Source organism: Meles meles, chromosome 14 (genome assembly GCF_922984935.1).
Source record: "Meles meles chromosome 14, mMelMel3.1 paternal haplotype, whole genome shotgun sequence".
NCBI lineage: Eukaryota > Metazoa > Chordata > Mammalia > Carnivora > Mustelidae > Meles > Meles meles.
This window is the reverse complement of record NC_060079.1, coordinates 61,256,870-61,279,543: the sequence shown is the minus strand read 5'-3', so window position 1 is coordinate 61,279,543 and position 22,674 is coordinate 61,256,870. Positions and strand designations below refer to the sequence as shown.

General features: G+C 34.0%; 1 pseudogene; it reads right to left on the bottom strand.

Annotated features, from left to right (window-relative positions):
* Positions 1 to 20,103: 20,103 nt before the first annotated feature.
* LOC123955970 lies at positions 20,104 to 20,342 on the bottom strand (annotated as a pseudogene).
* Positions 20,343 to 22,674: the final 2,332 nt, after the last annotated feature.

Sequence of the window (22,674 nt, the reverse complement as noted above, 5' to 3'; positions counted from 1 at the left end):
TAAAATTTTAAAATATTGTGGACTTTCTACCAATTCAGAGAGGCACCTCACAAAAACAGTCTGATTTAATATCATTAACGTATGCATCTCATCTATGTGTAGCAAATGAGCCTATAGAGATTTGCAAACTCTCTAATAACATTTGAAGCACCAAGATTCACTTTTACTTCCACATCAATCACTCTAAATATTCTCTTTAGAAAGGGTCTAAATATTATCAGGTACATTAAAAAGTAGAGAGTGAGGAATACACACTTGAATAAGAAATAAATAACATAAAATAGTTTTTCTCAGCATGAATACAACAGTGGAAAAATGAAAGCAGGTTATTTGTGAGCTTTGTCACTTAAAGGTAATATAGATAAAGTTTTTGACAATAATACAGATCAATCATTCTTTTATATTTGTTGAAACATTTTCTGAGACTGAGTTTTTGTCTGATCTTGATTTTTTCCCCCTTTTGTTTCTACTTCCTGCAGCTGTAGCTTCCCTGTGACATAGTTAAGCCATATCCTGCCCACCTTCTTTAAAAATGGCTCTTCTGTGACTTACTGGAAATAGGCTCCCAATCGTTTTTTAATTGCCGTGCATGGGAAATGTTTTTCAACAGCACAGCTGGCTCCAGGATATATCTCTGGTGTTGGAGTAACTATTTTCTAATTGCTTCCCTACCTTTCTGATTAAATTGCAAAGAACCCGGCTGGGGGCATACTCTTCAAATGGATAACCAGCCCTACTATGTCAGCTCCTAGTTGCTCTGATGTGATAATCAGGGAAAAGAAAGTGTTCTTTTTGATAACATCAGTAGTATTGTGAACAAAAGGGCTTCAGTAGGAAGGAAGTAGGAGTTTATCTAGTTCCAGTATTTAACCTCATGGGAAAAATCAAACACTGAGATTCTGCCTGTTATTCAATAGATGCCTGAATTCCTCTGCACTCTCTGTACTAATTATTCTTGGTTACCTACTCTCATCCATCTTAGTGAAAAAGCTCTTCCTAGAGTCTTGATGTCATATATATATTCATATATATGAATATATATATGTGTGTGTGTGTGTATATATATATATATATATATATATATATTCCTGCCCCTAGGTTTACTGTATCCTAATAATGAAAATTCATTTTTTTTTAAGTAGTGTCAGAGAAAATTGTGTATGACCATGAAATCTCAGAAGTTATATTTTCCTCATTAGGTCGGCCAATATTATTTTCCAATTCTAACTAAAAGATACTGTACCCATTCTAATAAGAACTCCTTTAGGCTCCATTCTTTAAGCTTTCTTACTGAAAAATATGAATACTTAGGCAATACTTCGGCACTCTTGCTTCTTTCATTTTGGTCTGGTAGAGTAGATTTTGGTGGAAACTCTTAGGTGATCTCCAAAATGACAAATTATGCACAAGCAGCATCTCAAACTTAGATGATGAAAAATTTTGAATATAAATTTAATATTGGTTTTATTCAAGTAATTTTTAAGATGATTTTGTTATGACATAGTACATGGTACTGTGTAAACCAACCTAGATAGTGTGTCGGAGACATGGCTCCAACACCACAACCAAGTAAAGGCCAAGTTGGGGGAAGTTGATGACTTCCTCACTGTAAAATAAAGAGGTTGAGCCCCATGATTAGCATTTTGTGATTAGTAGAGTATTTACTAATAAGAGCTTTGGTTTGTCTTTGTACTTTCTAAATATTATTTCAGCTAAGAACAAAGATATTTTATTATAGCTATCGTTTTAAACAAATTTTTGCTTCAAAGCTTCCTCAAGGCCACAAGTTCTTTAATATCCTTTTATAGGAAAACCAAACCAATTAAACTAACAACCCCACAATTATTTAAAGGGTTGAAATCAAAGTGTAGATCAGAGTCTCAGGAGAGGTTGGCTTAAATTGGTATCTTCACACTTATGAGTGCTAGAGAGGTAACAGTTATGCCTTGTGATTTTGATTCAGTTCTTCAGTGCTTTGATGGGAATATTCTGATTGATCTGTATTTCTTTAAACTTTACAGAATTATTAAGTAGCAGTGATATTTCATTTTGGGGATAATGATTATAAGTACATATCCCTTAAGGAGAAAAGTAAGTATAACAATTGTAGCTTAGAGTAGTCCACTGTCCAAATTTAGTAAATGCTGATTTCATAACTGGAAGAACAATTATCAAAAAAAAAAAGGAAAAGCAATACCTGTTTTAATATTAAGAATATAAGAACAAATTCAGTAAATTCTCCTGAAAAAATTATAGTCTGAGTCACAGTTTCTTAAAGAATTCATTTCACAATAATGCACACAAACACAAATATATGTATTAATGCCTAAATTATATTTTAACATCTTAGTCCATTTTAAATTTTTTTACCTCATAAATATGCATGGCAATGAACTTGTCTAATTATGCTTATATGAAAGCATATTGGTGCATTAATTTTATTTTTTTTACTTAACTGTAGCAATAAACACAAACAATATTGAACTCAGAAGTAAATTTTAAAAATAGAGTAGAAATCAATTAAGAACATCAAATAAATTAGTATTTTGAAGAAACGAATTATGCTTACATAATTATTTTTATAAAATATTACTACTTGAAGACTGTACTCTCAGAAAACCATTTTCAATTGCCGCCTTCTTAAGCACAGATTTTAAATATATAGTTTTTTCCAAAATAAGCTATTGCTTGGAGACATTTTTCATATCTCTTCATAATATATCATAAATTGCTGTGACACATAGTTATAAAATTATATACCAAAAGAAATCAAGAGTTTTAAAGTAGGAAATGTTTGATTTAATTTATCATTATAAGCATCATTAAAATATTAATGATAGTATATAATCCTTTTTTAGATTAATTGTTATGAAATAACACAGCATGTTGCACAGATGTATATAATCTCTTAGGAGAACTATATTCTCTCTTAGATAAATTCAACTGCCCTAGTTTTTTGTCACAGCATACACAATATTTAAATCCATAGAAATAACTATCTTTACTTAACTATTTCACTATTAGTAAACCATATATCATATGAAATGAAAAAGGAAAAAGGAAATATACCTATTAAACCTTTAAGAGAATTTCACCTGGTTAAGAAAAAAAAATAAAAGATAATAAAATTTAAGTTTCAGTTAAAGCACAAAATACGAGATTGTGCCCAGTAAGGGTGAAGTATATTTATGAGGCTATAGGGCAGGAAAAATAAGTTTCGCTCTACCTTTCCATGTTTTTGGCTGAGACACCCTTGTAATAAGAGAGATTAACAGGAGAAAAACAAATCTGATTACATACTTACATGACACCCCTAAGACATGAGAGGCTTTCAGGCAACTGAGATTTATATGCTATCCTGAGCTAAGGAAAAGGAGTAGGAGTCCTAGGACATCAAAGGAGAGAAAGAAAATTCACAGGAAGAAAGGAAGAGCAGATGCTTGATAAACAAATATTTGCCCTGCCTATTTTTGATAAAGGCCCCATTTTAAATTCTTTTAGACAATTAAAGGAGAGGTTAAAAAAAAAAAAAAAACCTGAGTCTATTGGACCTTGATAGTTCTCAATTCAAAATAGCTTGCATGCCAAAGTGGCATTTTCTGGGGCAGCCTGCCCTGAACCATTGTAATTAGCTGATATGGGCTGGTTATCTCTGGTTCCTGCTATGGTGTCATCTCATAGCGTGCAGTACTTTGATGCACTTAACACCTGCTAAAACCTGTTTCTCTTTCCTCCATCCTTCTGAAGCACTGTTATTAACACTTTCCTTTCAAGAATAAAATGTGAGTTCTCTCCTTAAAAATGTGGTTCAGTATAGGAGTTTGTTTCTTTTCTTTCCTTCTTTCTTTCTTTCTTTTTTTTTTTTTTTTTTTGACTTTATTTATTTATTTGACGGAGGGAGAGAGAGAGAGAGAGAGCACAAGCAAGGGAGCAGCCGGCTCTCTGGGGAGCAGAAAGCCCAAAGTGGGGCTCAAACTCAGGATCCTGGGATCATGACCTAAGCCAAAGGCAGATGCTTAACCAACCAAGCCACCCAAGTGTTCCAGTATTGGAGTTTCTAAGGACATTATTGCTTGCTGGCTGCCAGCCCGTTGTACCATGATTTGTGCTAAAGACTTTGAAGTATGAGCTGTCAGTCGAGGAGGTCAGTAGGAAGCATGGGAAACTTAGGTTTAAATATATGTAAAGTTTATGTAGAAAATAGAGGCAGAACAGAACTGCCCTGGAGAGTTTACAAAGTAATACAAATTCTTTTATCAGACTATTTTGTCTTTTTTTTTTTTTTTTTTAATTTGACAGACAGAGATCACAGGCAGGCAGAGAGGCAGCCAGAGAGAGAGGAAGGGAAGCAGGCTCCCCGCTGAGCAGAGAGCCCGACACGGGGCTCGATCCCAGGACCCCGAGACCACAACCCGAGCCAAAGGCAGAGGCCCCAACCCACTGAGCCAGTCCTTTTACCAACAATAAGCTTAAAAAATAACATAAAAGGAATGTTAAGTTTAAAAAAAAAAGAAATAAAAGGCAATAAAAAATTCATCAGGGGCACCTGGGTGGCTCAGTGGGTTGAGCTTCTGCCTTTGGCTCAGGTCATGATCTCAGAGCCCTGGGTTCAGGCCCTGCATCGGGCTTTCTGCTCGACAGGGAGCTTGCTTCCCCCTCTCTCTCTGCCTGCCTCTGCCTACTTGTGATCTCTCTCTCTCTGTCCAATAAATAAAATCTTAAAAAAAAAATTAAAATTCATCAACTAGGTTGCCTTATTTACTTATTTGGACTTGTTCTCTTTACTTGCTCTGCATTGTTAAAGTTGTGTTTCAGTAACCTAGAATTGAATACATTTATCTTTATCAATATTAGGTGATATTAATTTACCCACAATGCAAAGGAATGTTAAGAATGACCCAAAGTCACATAAATTCTTAGAGATAAGAATTACACAATCAGGTATATGTTATTTTTGAACCTAATTCTTTTAATCTTTACTACTTTAGACAAGGTAATGGGAAAGACCTGCAGAGAGACTGAGAATTAGAAAAACACAGACTGAATAAAATGCTAAGTACCCCTCAACTAGATCTAACTGTGTCTTGAAGTAAGTTACTCTAAGACTCTTTCCCACTGCTGCACACAGTCACTTCCGTGTGCTATGCTAAGAAAACCACAAGACCCTGAGAAGCCAGGATATTTTTTGACCTTGTGATTTTGCCTGTGCTCTGTCCAATTACTAGTACACTGGATCCTCACAACTTCACCTTGAAATCTCATACAAGTCTTTTAAGACCCTGTTCAAAGCCTCCTCATCAATAGCACTTTTCCCTGGCAGAGTTCACTGCACCTGTCCTTAGCACACCAACTTCAAGTGCTCTTTAACATAGGATAATCTGCAGGCAACAGAAAATGGTAGTTGAGAATGGTTAAACCCACAAGAAGGAACAATGAATCTCTAATCATAGGGTCAGAAATTAGAGGGTTGGGGCACCTGGGTGGCTCAGTGGGTTAAAGCCTCTGCCTTTGGCTCAGGTCATGATTCCAGGGTCCTGGGATTCAAGCCCTGCATGGGGCTCTCTGCTCAGCAGGAAGCCTGCTTCCTCCTCTCTCTCTGCCTGTTTCTCTGCCTGCTTGTGATCTCCATCTGTGAAATAAATAAATAAAATCTTTTAAAAAAAAAAAGAAAAAAGAAAAAAAGAAATTAGAGGGCTTCTTGAATGAAATTTTACAAAAGAATAAAAAATGCTAATGAAAATATTGCATATGGTTAGTACCACAGTGGATCTCTGGAGATAAATGGGCTGGGTTAGAATCCCAACTCTGCTACTCCCTGTCTATGGGTAGACTATACCACTTCAATGTATTTCAGTATCTTTCTCCGAAGGGAAAAAAAAAAAAGAAAGGACAACCTCAAGGTTATTGTGAGAAATAAATAAGTTAATATATTGCAAGAACTGGAAACAGTCTTGCATATAATAAGTGCTATGCAGTGACAAAAGAGAAAAATAAGTAAATAGCTATAAGGATTCTGATGAAAATCTTGGAGAAAATAAAAGTGTCCTTAACAATGCAATCAATACATGCTATCCACCTAAGATGAATGTTGGTTGGAACAAAAGCAGAAGAGCCGGGATAGACTCCTTCCTATTTAGAATCACTCGGATATGGTCTCATTGGAAGTTAGATTAGCAGAATGAAAAGAAGAAGGAGAAGGAAAAAAAAGAAAGAAATATGGATAAGACCAGAAGAGAGTCCACGTATTTCCCCAGCAACTTAGGAAAATATGTATATAAATTATTAGAAACTGAGATTGTATAGATATTTCATCCTAGCTATTAATTTAAAAATAATGTTATGCCTTTAGCTCTCCGCATGATTTACTTCAAAATAATCTGATGGATTGTACAGGGAGACATGTTGGGGGCATAAATATAACACATTTTCTTTGATATGATAATTCTAGAAGCTGGGTAGCAACAACACAGTTCTCTTTTATTTGTAAGATAATTTTTGGGTTATGAACCTTTATAGATTTGGTCTGAGACCAGGTGACATTTTTTAATATCTTTCCTGGCAGCATCATCTCAGCACTGTTACTGTGAACATTTGTGTTAATAAATGAGCTAAAATAGCATTTATATACTGCCCTTAGCCCAGAATTTTGCAGACTTCAGTATACATCAGGGCAAGTACATCACAGGGCTTACTAAAATACAGATTGTTGGCTTCCTCCCCACAAGAGTTTGTGATTCAGGAGTTCCAGAGAGGGGGCCCCTAAACATAAATTTCTTTCTTTTTTTTTTTAAGATGTTTATTTATTTATTTGAGAGAGAGCAGGAAAGCAAGTGGGGGTGGAGGGAGGACAAACAGACACTGGAGGGTCTCGATCTCATGATCCTGAGTTCACAACCTGAGCCAAAATCAAGAGTCAGATGCTTAACTGACTGAGCCACCCAGGGGCCCCCAAATGTGGATTTCTAACAAGGTGCTAGTGGATCCTGCTGATCACGAGACTGTACTTTAAGAACCTTTAACCTAGCTTGTATATTGACCAGTTTCTCCCACATTATTCATCAGTGAACATCATGAAGTTGGAGCTATAATATTGTCTTTGGATTAGCATGGCATTGAATCGTACCTGACAAATTATGTAAGATTAATAATTGAACATAATGTACATAATATCTCTGAATTTCTCTTTGCTCATATTCAAATGAGGGTATCAGTTTAAATTATACCTCACAGAGTCTTTCCATTAGATTGAAATGAGAATGTGAGAACAATGGGTACCATTTTAAATTTTACTCAGTCTGATTTTAGCTGGGATAGTAACATCTAATCATTCATTCAAAAATAATGAAAGGGCAAGTGCATTTTTTGGTGGCAGGCACTATCTTGGGGAAAGGGGCACAGACTTGTAGAAATCCCCCACTTTCATTGATTAGGAAGATTAATATTGTAAAACATGCAAGAAGAATTAGAGTGATACCCAGGCAGAGAAGTAATTTTCATGGCTCCTACAAAAACATAGATGTAAGATCATACATATCATAGTGCAGGTTATGAATGCAAAAATGGGAAGGGAATAGATGTAAACTATATTATTAAAAAAAAGATAGCATGGGCTCAGTGGGTTAAGCCTCTGCCTTTGGCTCTGGTCATGTCAGGGTCCTGGGATTGAACCCTGCATAGGGCTCTCTTCTCAACAGGGGTTCTGCTTCCCCCTCTCTCCCTGCCTGCCTCTCTGCCTACTTGGGATCTCTCTCTCTCTGTCAAATAAATAAATAAAATCTTTTAAAAAAATATAACAGAAACTATCTTTTTAAATCAAGGAATAGAAAGCTAGATCATGCTTCTTGTTTCTACCATGAAAGTGTATTTCTTGAAATGGGTAAAAAATTATATCAACACAATATAAATTAGATATAAACATCTAATTGTAAACTAAATATAAATACAATCTTTAAGTTAGGCAAGAACATAATTTTCTGTTTTCAAAAATTGAAAAAAAAAACACTTTTAATCACAGGGGTTATGACTCACAATATTGTGATTATCATATAGGTAAAGTTTATACTTCTCAACATTCATGCATCAAAGAATAAACTGAGCCTTAAAGATGTCATTTTTGTTCATGCTATGTTCTTATGATTCCATTTTTTGTTGGGTTTTATTTTGTTTTGTTTCCTCAAGGGCTAACCATTGCTTTTCCCAGCAGGGAGAAAAAGCCCACCCACCAGGTCCCCTCCAACTTTCACTGATGAGATCTTGAGGCTGTTTACATTAGCCATGCAAATTTGAAAACCCAAACTGTCTCCTGGTGTTTAATCTCACAACCCAGTTTGTTTCTGAGGCTGGCATGCTTAGCAGCTGTGTAGCAACGCCTCGCCTTGTCCCACAGACAAAAGATCAGAAATAAAAAGTAAAAGAATAGGCAAAATACCCCAATACCTGAGACAGATCATTGTACTGAAGGAGGTAATTAATGACCCTGAACAGTCACAGACAACCTATTTTCACTTATAATTGAGAAGAAAATATATGTGTCAGGTATTTTTCTGGAACTGGACCATATGTGTAACAGTCACTCACAAGCACACTTAGAAAGGTTGGTAATGACAAAATGTATGTGAGTAAGCAATTTCCCCCACCACATCAACAATAGCTCTTCCTTACAGTTTATTTTAAAACATCTGTTTCTGGCAGATTTAAGAAAATATGAGTTTGGATTTTTTAAAAATCCTGTTGCTATTAAAAGAAAAAAAGAAGTATGTATTTGTGTATTTGGGCTCAAAATGTCCCTCAGTGGAGCTATTTCTGAAGAAATATGCCTTTAACACAGGTCTCTCAGACTGGGGTGTAAATAAAAACCTCAGAATATCTCTGAGCTTTAAATCTGGAAGCGAGTTGGATTTGACACTGCTATTGTAAGGAAATAAAGGACTTCGGACTTTGGATTCTAATACTCCATTCTGCATTTAACGCAGTGTTTTTTTGTATATAGAAAGATTTACTAGCTTAACTATGCAAACACCTTAATGTTGTCTGATAACCTTTATAATTTGGCATTGATCTACTTCTCCTTTTCCCAACCAGCTTTTTTAACAGCAACATTTCTCAGTATTTCCTAAAAACCATATACCCCTTTGTGTTCCTATGCCATTATTCAGGATGATAATGTTGCTCTGACTGCTTTCCCTATTGTTTACCTTTTAATATCCTACTTATAATTCAAGATCCTTCTCCAATTTCATCAACTCTCCAAGCCTTCTTTCACCCTAACAGGCAATATTTATGTCTACCTCTTTGCTGCTTTAGCAATAACACTAATATTAAATTTACCTATGATGATTATTTATATAATAATATATCTACTCAGAACTAAAAACTCTAAAAAGTCCCTGGGTAAAAGTCACCCTATATAAGGAAATCAACAGATGAGTAATCCTAAGGTTTCAGATAGTCTACTTAATAAAGGAGTACCATCAAGAATTATTTGTCAATCATTTGTCTATTTCAAGTTTATAGCGCTGCACTTGAAATTCTTTTAAATAATTTTAAATGAATTTTTTTGGCTATATGAATCATGCAAATCCTTTGTGAGGCTTAAGATGGAAGTAAGTTTCTTTTACAATGTGGATGACACTCTTCCACCTCTGGTCCCCTCTTTTCTGTTTTAGGAAATGGTCAATGTTTTCATGATTTCCGGAATGGTGCTTAGTTAGCATAGGGTTGCTTTTGAGAGATAAAATATGCCTTCAATGGCCTAATTAATTATGTACTCTGTAGCAAGGTTCTCCTAACAATTGTCTCCTACATCATGGCACTTCAGTACTAACTGAAAATTTAATCAGGCAGGAGCAATGTAGTTTAAGCAAGGTAATGTTTTAGATAAGAGTAAATAGAACTTAAAAAGAAGATAAACACATCTTTCTAATTGAAACACATCTAGGTCTGTGCACCTCTGATCCATCCCCTCAGAAGAGAATGACCCCATAAAGTCAATCATATTTAATATATTCCAGCAAGGACCGTGAACAAAATGTATTTCACTTATTATTCAAATATATTTATTTATGTGTGTTATAATTTTTCTGTTTAATTTCTATCTATCTACATTCTTTCTGTACTTCATCAGTGTAGCCTTTCTAAGATACAAATTACATTATCTCCTAGCATTTGCATTAAAATCTTAGAAGTAAAAGTCCATTGCTTTTTATGGAATTAGCTCTTTATCATTGAAACACTATTCCTGAAAACTGGAAAATGTATGGTTGATCCATTTCTAAAGGTTTCTATGATATTCTAAATATAATACCTCTAGAGAATAGCTTCAGGGATCATCCCTAAACTGCCCTGAAAAACTAACCTCTAACTCTGGAAACAATTTATTTGATGAAATTCATCTAGGTTTCCATTAAGTAGCTGAAGACATTAATGAGCCAATATTTTCTCCCTCATGAAAATTCTGCCCCATATCAAGGGTGACAATGGCTCAAATACTCATTTATTTGGATAAGTGGAGACAAAATTCTGAGGCAAAGATAGGAGTTCAATCTACAATCCTCTACTTACTAGCTTTGGGAATTGGGGCGATTTTCTAAACTCTGTGACTCAGTTGATATTAAGATTAATTACTTTTTAAAAAATTATTTCCTGGGGCACCTGGGTGGCTCAGTGGGTTAAGCCTCTGCCTTCACTCAGGTCATAATCTCAGGGTCCTGGGATGGAGCCCCACATTGGGCTCTCTGCTCAGCAGGGAGCCTGCTTCTCCCCCCCCCCCAACCTCTTTGCCTACTTGTGATCTCTCTCTCTCTCTCTGTCAAATAAATAAAATCTTTTTAAAAAGTTGTTTCTTATAAAAAGTACTTGCTAATCATCCTAAAATAATATGGTTTTGTAACTTTGGGCCTTCTGCCCTTTTCTTAAATACCATTAGAAAAATAGTTTTAACTTTAGTCTGGAGGTCTTGATACTCCAGTTTTATAAACTCCGTTCAGCCATTCAGTAGAAACTGGAGAACTAGGGATTTTCCTGCTTATACTTCTCGATTGGCTTGAAAAACCATGTTTTTGAGACATTATTTTCAAAATATATTCTATTTATAAAATGGATATCCTATCTTCCTAGGTCTTCTGTTTACTTTATTGAGGTATTTCTAGATCCACTAAGTGACCATTACTTGGTGAATTTTGAACGTGCTCTCTAATGCCAGGACATAGACTTGATCAGAAAAATCTCTTAGTGTCCAGCAGCAGCTTCCGGTTTCTCATGGCCACTTTTTGCTTTTTGTACCTATTTCTCAAAGTTATGATATGACAATAGAATTTCTACCATTTTTGTTTATAAACCCCAGTAGCCCTGCCCTCTGCTCCCCTTTTCTCTCCCACAGATGTAGGGCTTTTAACCCACAAAGCAATCATGTGGTCTGGCCTTGTATTTCTCTGACAGTTTCCTCCAGTTGCCAAAAATAATCATGGTAAAAACGAACATATAACCACATATATCCACATAAAGAGAGGACTCCTTGAAGAAGATATAGTAGAACATCCTCTTTCCCTTGCCACCTCGTAACTAATACAGTAATAGTGTATCCTCAAGTCAAAATTTCAATCTACAAACATAGAACTTGAGATTTCAATTTCTGAGGACTTCCCTTGGCATAGTCGTCTCATAATATATGAGACACTATAATCCTGGAGGATCCTTCCATCCCAGGAATGACCCCACTGCACTCAGATTTGCATCAGAGTCCCCTCCCCACTTGTCTGAAGCTTTCTCTGCCTGATAACTGCACCTTCATTTCAGGAAACCAGCTCTTTCAACAGGTAGAGATTTCATTCTCTGTGTAATCCTTAATAGTGCTTTGGCTTTGTTGTTACAAATATTGATGCCAACAAGTGAAATAAATCAGGGAAAGACAAGCACTGCATGATTGCATTTATATGCGGAATCTAAAAAATTTGAACTCCTAGAAACAGAGTAGATTGGTGGCTGTCAGGGGGCTAGAAGTTGGGGGAAATGAAGATGTTGGTCAAAGTATATAAACATTAAATTATAAAGTGAACAAGTTCTGGGGATTTAATATATAGCATCGTGACTACAGTTAACAGTACTGTATTGCATACTTAAAACTTGCAAAGAGAGAGATCTTAAATGTTCTCTTTACACACACACACACACAATGGTAACTATGAGAGATAATGGACGTGGTAATAATCTCACAACATATATGCATACTAAATCGTCACATTGTACCACTTAAGTTTATATAATGTTGACCTGTCAATTATGTCTCAGTAAAGCCATAAGAATAATAAAAGTAAAGATGCATGTCCAAAAATATTGATGCCCATCACTGCCTTAATATAGATTCAAAACAGTTCTCAGCCCACGGAGGAGAATTGAAAATGCTTCTCTGTTTTATTTTTATTTTTTAAAAGGATTTTTATTTATTTATTTATTTATTTATTTATTTATATTATTATATGACAAAGGGATAGCAAGAAAGGGAATATGAGCAGGGGGAGTAGAGGAGGGAGAAGCAAGCTTCCCACTGAGCAGGGAGCCCGATGCAAAACTCAATCCTAGGACTCTGGGACCATGACCCAAGCCGATGCTTAACAACTAAGCCACCTAGGTACCCCATGTTTCTCTGTTTTAAACAGCTTTTCACCAATGAGAACTTTGGCCTTAGTTATACACATTTTTCAAAAATACAGGTTTCTGTGTAAAAGAAGATTAATTCTAGAACATTGAAGCAACATTAGAAATAGCCCCAAACTGGAAACAGTGCAAGTGTCCATCAACATAAGAACAGATAAGCTAAGCGTGATGTCTCACATAAAATGAAATGCTACTCAGCATTTCCAAATAATATATCTATACTTCATTTTCCCAGTTTTAGACATTATTAACTTATAATTATGGAATATATCTCATCGTTATACTTGCTTCCTTCTAATATTAAATCACTGTTTTTGTTAAATCACCATTAGGACTATAAATACTGTTTACTTCTGAGCCATGTAGTTTTCTCTTTCTTTTCATTTGTTTTTAATATTTTGTTATTTCTTGACTTAATATTTGCTTTATTTATAATTCCTTGGTGCTGTGTATGACATGTGCAAGTGAATAATCATTGTCATTATTTTGCTCAGCCAGAGGGATGGCTCCAGCTTCAATTTCATACCATTAATATTAAAATGATCATGGTCCTAAATAGGGGTCTCTTCCACATGTTCTAAGTTCTATTAATGGTAGCATTAAACCACATGACTGTGTGGCTTAAAATTAATTTTTATATTTCTTGTGTCAGAAGATCTTTTATTGCAAGTAACAGAAACTCATCCCAAATTGGCTTAGCAATAATACCAGATTTACCAATCCTCATAAAAGGAAATAGCAGAGCTATTTATATATATTTATATATATATATATTTATATTTATATATATATATTTATATATATATTTATATATAAGGTTATAAATAAGGTTATAATAAGGTTATAATAAGGTTATAATAAGGTTATAAATAATAATATAATATATATATTATATATATTATATATATATATTATATATATAATATAATATAATATAATATAATAATAAGGTTATAATAAGGTTATAAATAAGGTTATATTTATTATAAATATTTAATATATATAAATATATAAATATATAAAAATATATTTAATATATATAATAATATATATTATATTATATATAATAATGTATTATATATATAATATATATATAATATATATAAATATATATTAAATATATATATATTTCTATATATTTCTATATATTTCTATATATTATATTTATATATAAGGTTATAAATAAGGTTATAATAAGGTTATAAATAAGGTTATAAATAAGGTTATAATAAGGTTATAAATAAGGTTATAAATAAGGTTATAAATAACCTTATATAATAAGGTTGTTTGTTGTGGTGGTAGAAAGTTCATATTGTTATCAAAAATGGTTGTCATTCAGTGATGTCACTGTTAGATTAATTAATACTTCCCAACCTTCTAGACTAGTCAGACATGACTTCACAAAGTTCACAGCCCAGGCTGTGAGATACATCTCAGTGATTACTATGCTATGTTTAAAATTGTCTCTTCCTTACCAATCAAAGCCTTAAGAGTTTAATTACATAATTTTAATTTTATTAAAATAGGAACTCTCCAAATTTCTCACTCTTTTGATTCATAACACAGTTTCATCAGAAATACTTAAACCTATGTGACTCCCAGGGTAATAAAAAAATATCTTTAAAAAACTTTACATTTGGAATTAACTGTACAGCCCTCAGCCATGAATGTCTTTGAGAAGTACTCTTGTTTCTCAAGAGTATGAAGAACATTAATAATGTAATAAATATTTATTTAAACAAAATAAAACAAAACTTGCAATTGAAACAGCTGGCTAATCATTTTCACATGTTTAACACCTCTAATTCATCCTTCACATACCTGCCAGATATTCTAGGCACATTGATCATACAGTATCATTGCTTAAACAAAACCTTTTATAACTACCACTGGTTCAACATAACTAGAGTGCCATCTCAAGATCCTAATAGATCCTCTCAAGATCATTGCTACTTCCTTAAAAGTCAAGAGAACTTCCTATGTGCCATTTATATTATAATGACATAATGCTTGATGTGATATTTGGGTCTTGGATTTTTTTTTCTTTCAAACTCACTTGTAAATTTCTTGAGTTTGGGCACCACATTTTATAAATCTCTGTATTCTCTGTAGAATCCAGCACAGTACCTTGCATATATCCAATACTTAGTATTTGTTGAGTAAATGAATTTTATGTGTAAAAGAAGACAGGCAATATCTAATAAACGGAGATACTTCTGGGAAATCATTGACTTTTAAAATCTTAAAGGTCATGTTTCCCTGCATTGGCTGTTTTTTTTGTAATTTATCAATGCTTACTGACACCACACAGCTAATGTGATTTTTGAAAATATGGACTGTGGTGAACTTCACATGGGAGTTAATTCAAATGTTCTAGGCATTAAGATGTATTGAATGTGAAGTCATTTTCTTAGCTTATTTTAGTGTGAGATAGTTACATGTTTGGCAACACCTCCTGACACTGGAACTATCCATGATAGCCTTTTTTTCCCCCATTTTTCTTCTTTTTGGTGGTAGTGGGAGGGTTGCAGTCACATCCTGTGCAATGTCCTGTATGGGTTATACACTTTCAGAATCATGTACTAAAATTATAGCAGCCAATATAAACATCCTAAGTTTATGCTTAGGTTGTATTCATTTTTTGTTGATGTCTTTATTTCATGAGGTGTATGAGCCTTTGTTTTAATCAGTATGACTTTGTCAATATCTTTTGATTTAAAACGTGAAATGGTTCACTTATCTACACTTAGAAGTGCAACTCTTTCTCTCTCCCCTTCTCCCTTTCTGCTTCCCTCTCTGTAACTTCCCTCTTCCTCCCTTTTCTTCCTTATTATTCCCAGCACTTCAAAAATATAACACTTATTTAAAATTTATGTAAAATTAATCTAAATTAAATTAAAGTAATTCACCAAAAATATGGACAGTCGCCATAGCGATTTAGAAATCCTGGGCATAACATTGGGTGACTCAAAGCCATGGGAAAGAAATACTTTTCAGCATAAGACACACCTTTAAATTTTACACCCTGTTCATAAGCATACATGCATAACTATTTTCCTGCATATAAATTTTTCTCAAAAGGAATGTGTATATATGCAAAACAAAAACCTAAAACTTAAAAGACTATTAATATAATATTGAAGATATGGAATTGTCTACATGATAATTTTAATCCCATATCCTGTTCAGAAATTCAATTTTCTGTTACCTATTTTTAAGCATGCAAATAGATTCTGAAACAATACAAAACAAAATGCCTGTCTTGACAGTATGATATGCTTTTTTAGAGCTCAGCAAACTATTGCCTTCTTTTATAATTGCCTAAGAAATACACTGTGCAACCAAAGTTATGAAATTCTTTGCCCCTTGAAGTTGGTGCTTTTGCCCTGACATCTGGGAATTCAGTAAAAGATGAAAAGACTTCTTGCATTGGCATTTGAACGCTAGTGCTAATCCCTTCGCTTTGGCTTCGGAGCACTGTGGAGTTTAAGACAATAAAGACATCCTTTCACATTTGATTAGCAATACTGTCAAAGATCCTTAGTGCTTCCATACAAGGGTTCATACATATACATGCACAGAGAGATTATAGAATTTACAATGCCACAAAGTCTGTATCTTCTTAATATGGAGTTTATGATACTCATAATAACCAGTCACTACTTTTAAACTGCCTGTCCTTTTGTAATAATAGTAACAATGCCTTATAATGAAGAAAATGTTTGTTGTTACTAGAATATATGATTTGAGGGGCACCTGGGTGGCTCAGTCATTAAGTGTCTTCCTTCGGCTCAGGTCATGATCCCATGGTCCTGGGATCTAGCAACGTATCAGGATCCCTGCTCCACGGGAAGCCTGCTTCTCCCTCTCCCACTCCCCCTGCTTGTGTTCCTTTTCTCACTGTCTCTCTCTCTACCAAATAAATAAATAAAAATCTTAAAAAAAAACATGCTGAAAAATAAATGCTTAAAGAGAACAGTTCTGAGTTATATGACTGGAAAGCCTGAGTTTGACTCTTTTGTTGAGACATGAAAATTAATGATACTCTCATTACATAGCATATTAAATTTTATATGCATACACCAGCAGGTGACAACTATTTGGAATAAACTTTAGTAAGTGTTTATAAGTTTCTAAAGTCTTCATGCATGCTAAATTTTAACGAAAATTTCATGAGATGATTGAAAACCTCAAGTTGAAAAAAATGAGTGAAATTGAAGGCATTTTTTAAAAAAATGAAGATTCATTATAGTCATAGAAACTCCTTTGGGACGCCTGGTGGCTTAGTAAGTTAAGCATCCGGCTCTTGATTTCTCCTCAGGTCATGATCTCAGGTTCATGAGATCCAGCCCTGTGTCCTGCTCCGTGCTGAGCTGGGAGTCTGAAATTCTCTCCCCATCTTCCTCTGCCTCTCCCACCTCCCTCTCTCACTCTCAAATAAATAAATAAGTAAATAAATCATTTAATGATGATGATGATGATGATGCTAGAAACCCCTACTTTGGAAGATGATTCTGAAAGTTTTTGCTTTCATAATTTAAAAGGGTACAAAGTTTTTGGTTAAAGGAAATAAAAAATATTTTTCTCCTTATCACCATCATCATTGATTAGATTTATCTAGTGTTTACTGTGCACCTAGTATGGTTAACCCTTGATCAACAGAGGTTTGAACAGCATGGGTCCACTTACATGAAGGTTTTTTTGCTGCAATACAGTACTATAAAGGTATCATCACTTCATTATGAATTTCTTAACATTTCTTTTTTTCTAGCTTACTTTATTGTAAGAATACTGTGCTCAGTACATATGCAAAATATGAGTTAATTGACTATGTTATTGGTAAAGCTTCTGGTCTGCAGTACACTATTATTCATTAAGTTTTGAGGGCCTCCAAAGTTATAGGGAATTTTCAGTTATAGGGGTAGTCAAAGCCCCTAACGACTGTGATGTTCAAGGATCAATTGTACTGTTTTACTTGCTTATATGTCTTACATGGATTGTTTGTATTTAATTTTATAACATTTCTATTAACTACCTTAATTCACATGAAAATATTAAAGCTTAAGGAGATTTATTATCTGGCCCCATTTTACATTGCCAGTAGTAAGAGAGACTGAGATTCAACCTAGAATCTTGGATTTCTTCATAAAGCTTGAGTTTGTGACTACTTCATATGTATATGTTTACCCTAGCAGTCATCAAAATGCCACCCAACTGAGAAAATTCTGTTTAATGTTTTAACTGAACAAATGGTGAAAATGAATTAGTCTGCATCATGTAAGAAATGATGGATAATGTAGGACTGAATGTTTTGTGGATGTTTTTAAGCCAGAAAGTTTCTCAAATATTACACAACTGGAAATTAAGTTAACAAGTTTCTTCTAAAAATGTGAATAATCCCTTCCTCTTAAGGGTTAACAACATGAGGTCAAGTTTCTTAGAGATTTATAAGTATGTCTGATAATTAGATTGCTTAACACTTAGGACAAATTGGGATTCTTATGGAATAAGAAAGTATGTTTTTGGTGGGGGGAGGGCAGGAAGTATTAATTGCACAGACTGGTTAAAGTGGGATGCCACCATGGGGGACTTTAATCAAGTTAATGTAATATTCATATACCCCACCATTCCTTCTACAGATTTAATATACACTTAAATATTCCTACAGCAATACTCCCTATCCTAATTTTTTTTCCTCAATGTAAATAACCACTAATTCATTTTGGTTTGACTAGATATAATCTTTACCTGTTTTTATAAATAAAACTAGTAAAAAATAATCCCTCTTCCAATGTTATAGGAAAGCATAAAATTTAAAATATTGACAGTTTTTTAACCCTTTATCATGGAATTGCAAACATTCTTAGATTATCTAAAGCCCTTATTTTTCATAAAAGGAACTTACGAGATTGGATTACACAATAAACAGGACTAATTAAATTGCATTTTTATTTAGTGAGCACATTTCAGTTTGAAAAAAAGTTTCATAATTTTAATTTTCACATAGCCTTATTGCTTTTCCCCTAATCACAAATCTCCTGCAAAGAGTATTTAGAGTTACTCTTTCAACCATTAGAATATGATTTTTCCACTACTGAAGTTACCAGTTACCTTAGTCACCTCGCTATGACAACATCTTTCTTAACCAGGTACCCCAGTCACCTCTCTATGACAACATCTTTCCTAAACTTTTAACATCATTTGGACATAGTGTTCACTGACTTCTGCTTGAAAAACTGCTAGCCTTTTCTACCACAACAGTATCCACTTTCCTCTTCTCATTCCTTCTCATCATCTCTTGCCACTTCCTCTTCTGCCTGCCATTTAAGTAATGCCTAATTTTTTTTCTACAGTCTTTCTTCCTAAATGCATATTGGCCAAGGTTTAATTACTATCAACACATGAGTAATTTCCAGATTTTTTCCTCAGCTTTTATTTGTCCTGGGAGATAAGATATCTACATCCAACCACTTAGTCCATATTTCAACTATATAACTTTATTGATTTATATATAGTTACAGAGTTATATATATAGTTATATATATAGTTACAGCTATATATATAGTTATACACATATATATAGTTATATATAAATCAATAAAGTTATATAGTTATATTAAAAATCTTTACTTTCCTCCAGCTCCTAGAAATCATTGCTATGTTTTCTGTCTATATCAATTTGCTATTCTGGGTATTACCTGTAAAAAGTCACACATGTGACTTTTTGTATCTGGCTTAAATCACATAACATTGTTTTTCAGGATCACCTGTGGTTGCATGTGATTGCAAGGAATCAAAACATGATTCCTTTTAATGGATGAATAATGTCTGTCTCACAAATTTAGTACATTTTGCTTTTCTATTCATCAGTTGAGAGATTGAGATGTTTTCCCTTTTTATGTATTGTGAATAATGCTATTAACACTCTTGTACAAATTTTGGTGCGTTTTTGCTTCTCTTGGGCATATACATAGAGAGTAGAAGTACTGGATCATATGGTAACACTATGTTTAATGTTTTGAGGAACAGCAAAACTAATTGATAAAGTAGCCCCACCATTATATATTCCCAGTAGCATTGTATGATGATTCCAATTTCTTCACAATTTCATTAATGCTTGTTAATGTCTGTCTTACCATATTCATGCTGTGGTTGTGATGTGATCACTCATTAAGGCTTTAATTTGTATTTTATAATGACTGATGATTTTCAACATCTTTTCATATGCTTAGTCTCCTTTTGTATGTCATCTTTGGAGAAATGTATGTTCAAAATCTTTGCCCATTTTTAAATTGTATTGTTTGTCTTTATATGGTTGAGTTATACAAGTGTTTTTATATATTCTTGATATTAGACTCTTATCAGATATATAATTTACAAATATTTCTTTTTGGGGGGTAGGGGAGTTGCTATTTATTTATGACAGATATACAGATCTGTGATCCTCTGCCGTCAGAAGTTCTTCGAAATGGCGCCATGGGCCTTGGCCAGTTGGAGGATGGCATCATCCTCCAACTGGCCCCACAAATAGCATTGGTTTTAAACTGGCTGTTCATCCTGCCTGTCACCTTGTCAACCTCCATCATGTTCATCTGGCTGGATGCATGGTCCATGGCCTGGATGATATGGTTGTTGGCGGAGTATTTCCACCACACGTACAGGTCCAAGAACTCCTGGGCATTGTTTGGCATGAAGCATGAGTGCAGAATGATTTGTAAATATTTTTTTTTCTCTGTTATTTATTCTCTTTTGTTTCTTTTTCTTAATTTCATTCACTAGACTCTTAGTACAATGTTTAATAGAAATGGCCTGAACAGGGGTGCATGAGTCGGTCAGTAGGTTAAGCGTCAACTCTTGATTTCAGCTCAGGTCATGATCTCAGGGTCCATGAGATCCAGCCTTGCCTTGGGCTCTGTGCTCAGAGCAGAGTCAGCTTGAGATTTTTTTTCCTCCCTCTGCCCTTGCCCCTGCTTGCACATGCTCAATAAAGAAATTAATAAATTAAGTAATTAATAAATTAATAAATTAAATGTTTAAAAAGAAAAAAAGAAAGAAAGAAATGGCCTGAACAGATATTTTATTTTTTCCCTGATCTTTGCAGGTGAAAGCCTTCAGTCTTTCTTATTTAAGTACAATGTTAACTATGGGTTTTTCTTAGGTGCCTGTTATCAGGTTGAGGAAGATCTCTGATTTTCCTAGTTTCTTGAATATTTTTGTCATGGAAGAGTGTTTTATTTTCTGAAAGATTTTTTTCTGCACCTATTGAGATGACATAGTAGCTTTTGTCTTTTATTTTATGATTAATACATTCATTTTTGTATTTTGAACAACTTACATTCCTGAGGTTATGAGATTTATTCTTCTTTATGTTTTGGTGGGTTTAGTTTGCTGATAAATTGTTGAGTATCTTTTTATTTATATTCATAAGTTTTACTGGCCCATAATGTTCTTTTCTTGTATTATCTTGGTCTAATACCAGCATCAGGGTAATACTGGCTGCATAAAATGAGTTAAGAAATCTTTCCTTCTTTTCTTTTTTGGGGGAAGAGGTCAGGAAAGATTGATGTTATTTTTTCTTTAACTACTCAGTAGAATTCACAAATGAAGTCATCATTTAGTTCTGGGATTTGATTTGTGGGATATTTTATAATTACTAACTTATTACTTCTTATAATTTATTGAATTTTTCTGTTACTCTGTAAATCATTTCCAGTAGATTGACTCTTTCCAGGATTTTGCCCCTTTCTGCGAGATTATCTAATTTGTTGTTATAACAACTATTTATTATATCCCTTTTTGACTGTTTTTATCTCTGTAAGGCAGGTAATATGTTCTCTCTTTCCTAATTTTAATAATTTGAGTTTTTTTTATTTTCTTGGCCAGTCTAGCTGTGGGCTTGTCATTTTTGTCTTTTTAAGATTCAACCTTTGTTTTTTTTTTTTAATTTTCTCTATTGTTTTACTATTCTTTATCTCATTTATTTCTGCTCAAGTCTTTCATTATTTCTTTCCTTTTGAGTTTAGTTTACTTTTCTGTTTAAAATGTGCTAAGGTAGCCATTTGCTATATTGTAAGTTGCTTGTTTAGTTTTCTGAGCTACCTCTGTAAAGTCTGTATTGTTTTTCATATGTGACCCCTGAGTCTGTGATGTGTAGCTTCGTGATCAACTAATGTTTAGACAGAAATTTTTTAACTAGTGTTTAGACATAAATTTTTTCAAATTCCTGGAACCAATAAGTCTCTAGTCTTTGCCAAAGGGCTCTACGTGCACATTATGGCATACCTTCAACACTCGGCCAGTCCGTTTAAAACTCTGCTTTAATCTACACTTTCTGCTGGTACAAAGTCTCAAGGTTTGCCAAAATTGAGATCTTGGGGCCTTTTTCAGATTTCGCTGAGCATCTGCACAGTCCTTACACATGCATATATTCTAGAGTCCAGGGGAGTTTTTTAAAGACACCTATGGCATCTCATTCCCCAGCTGTTTCTTCTAAAATATTTGGTTTGTTCTACTCCATTCTTATCCACCCTTTCAGATAGTGGTGATATTAACTGATTATCTCTAACTGTTTTCTCCTCCAGGGGAAAAGACTGTTCACATCGGGAGAGCTCTGAGTCAGGTCAGTGTTACACAGCCTAACAATCTGCAATTTCTTGGTACAAATAGACAAATCAAATAGTGTGGAATCTCTAGGAATTGGGCTCAAAAAGGAACTTCAACAGTATTCTGCCTTCTCCCAACTCTGCAGCCTTCTACTTTTCATCATGATTGCAGGCTGATGCTTTTAGAGAACACTGTAGAGCTGGAAATAGATGGAAATGAGGCAAGAAAAAATGTCACAAGCTCACTGTTCTTACTAAGTTTTAGCTATTTTTCTTAAAGAAATTCTCCCTAGATTTTTGCAAGACTTTGGCTAATTTCCAGATTTATAAAAGCTGAATTCTCACAATTTTTTGTTAGTGTTCTCATTATTTTTATGAAGATATTTTAAAGAAGTCCTTACTTTGCCACTTTCAGTTTTTT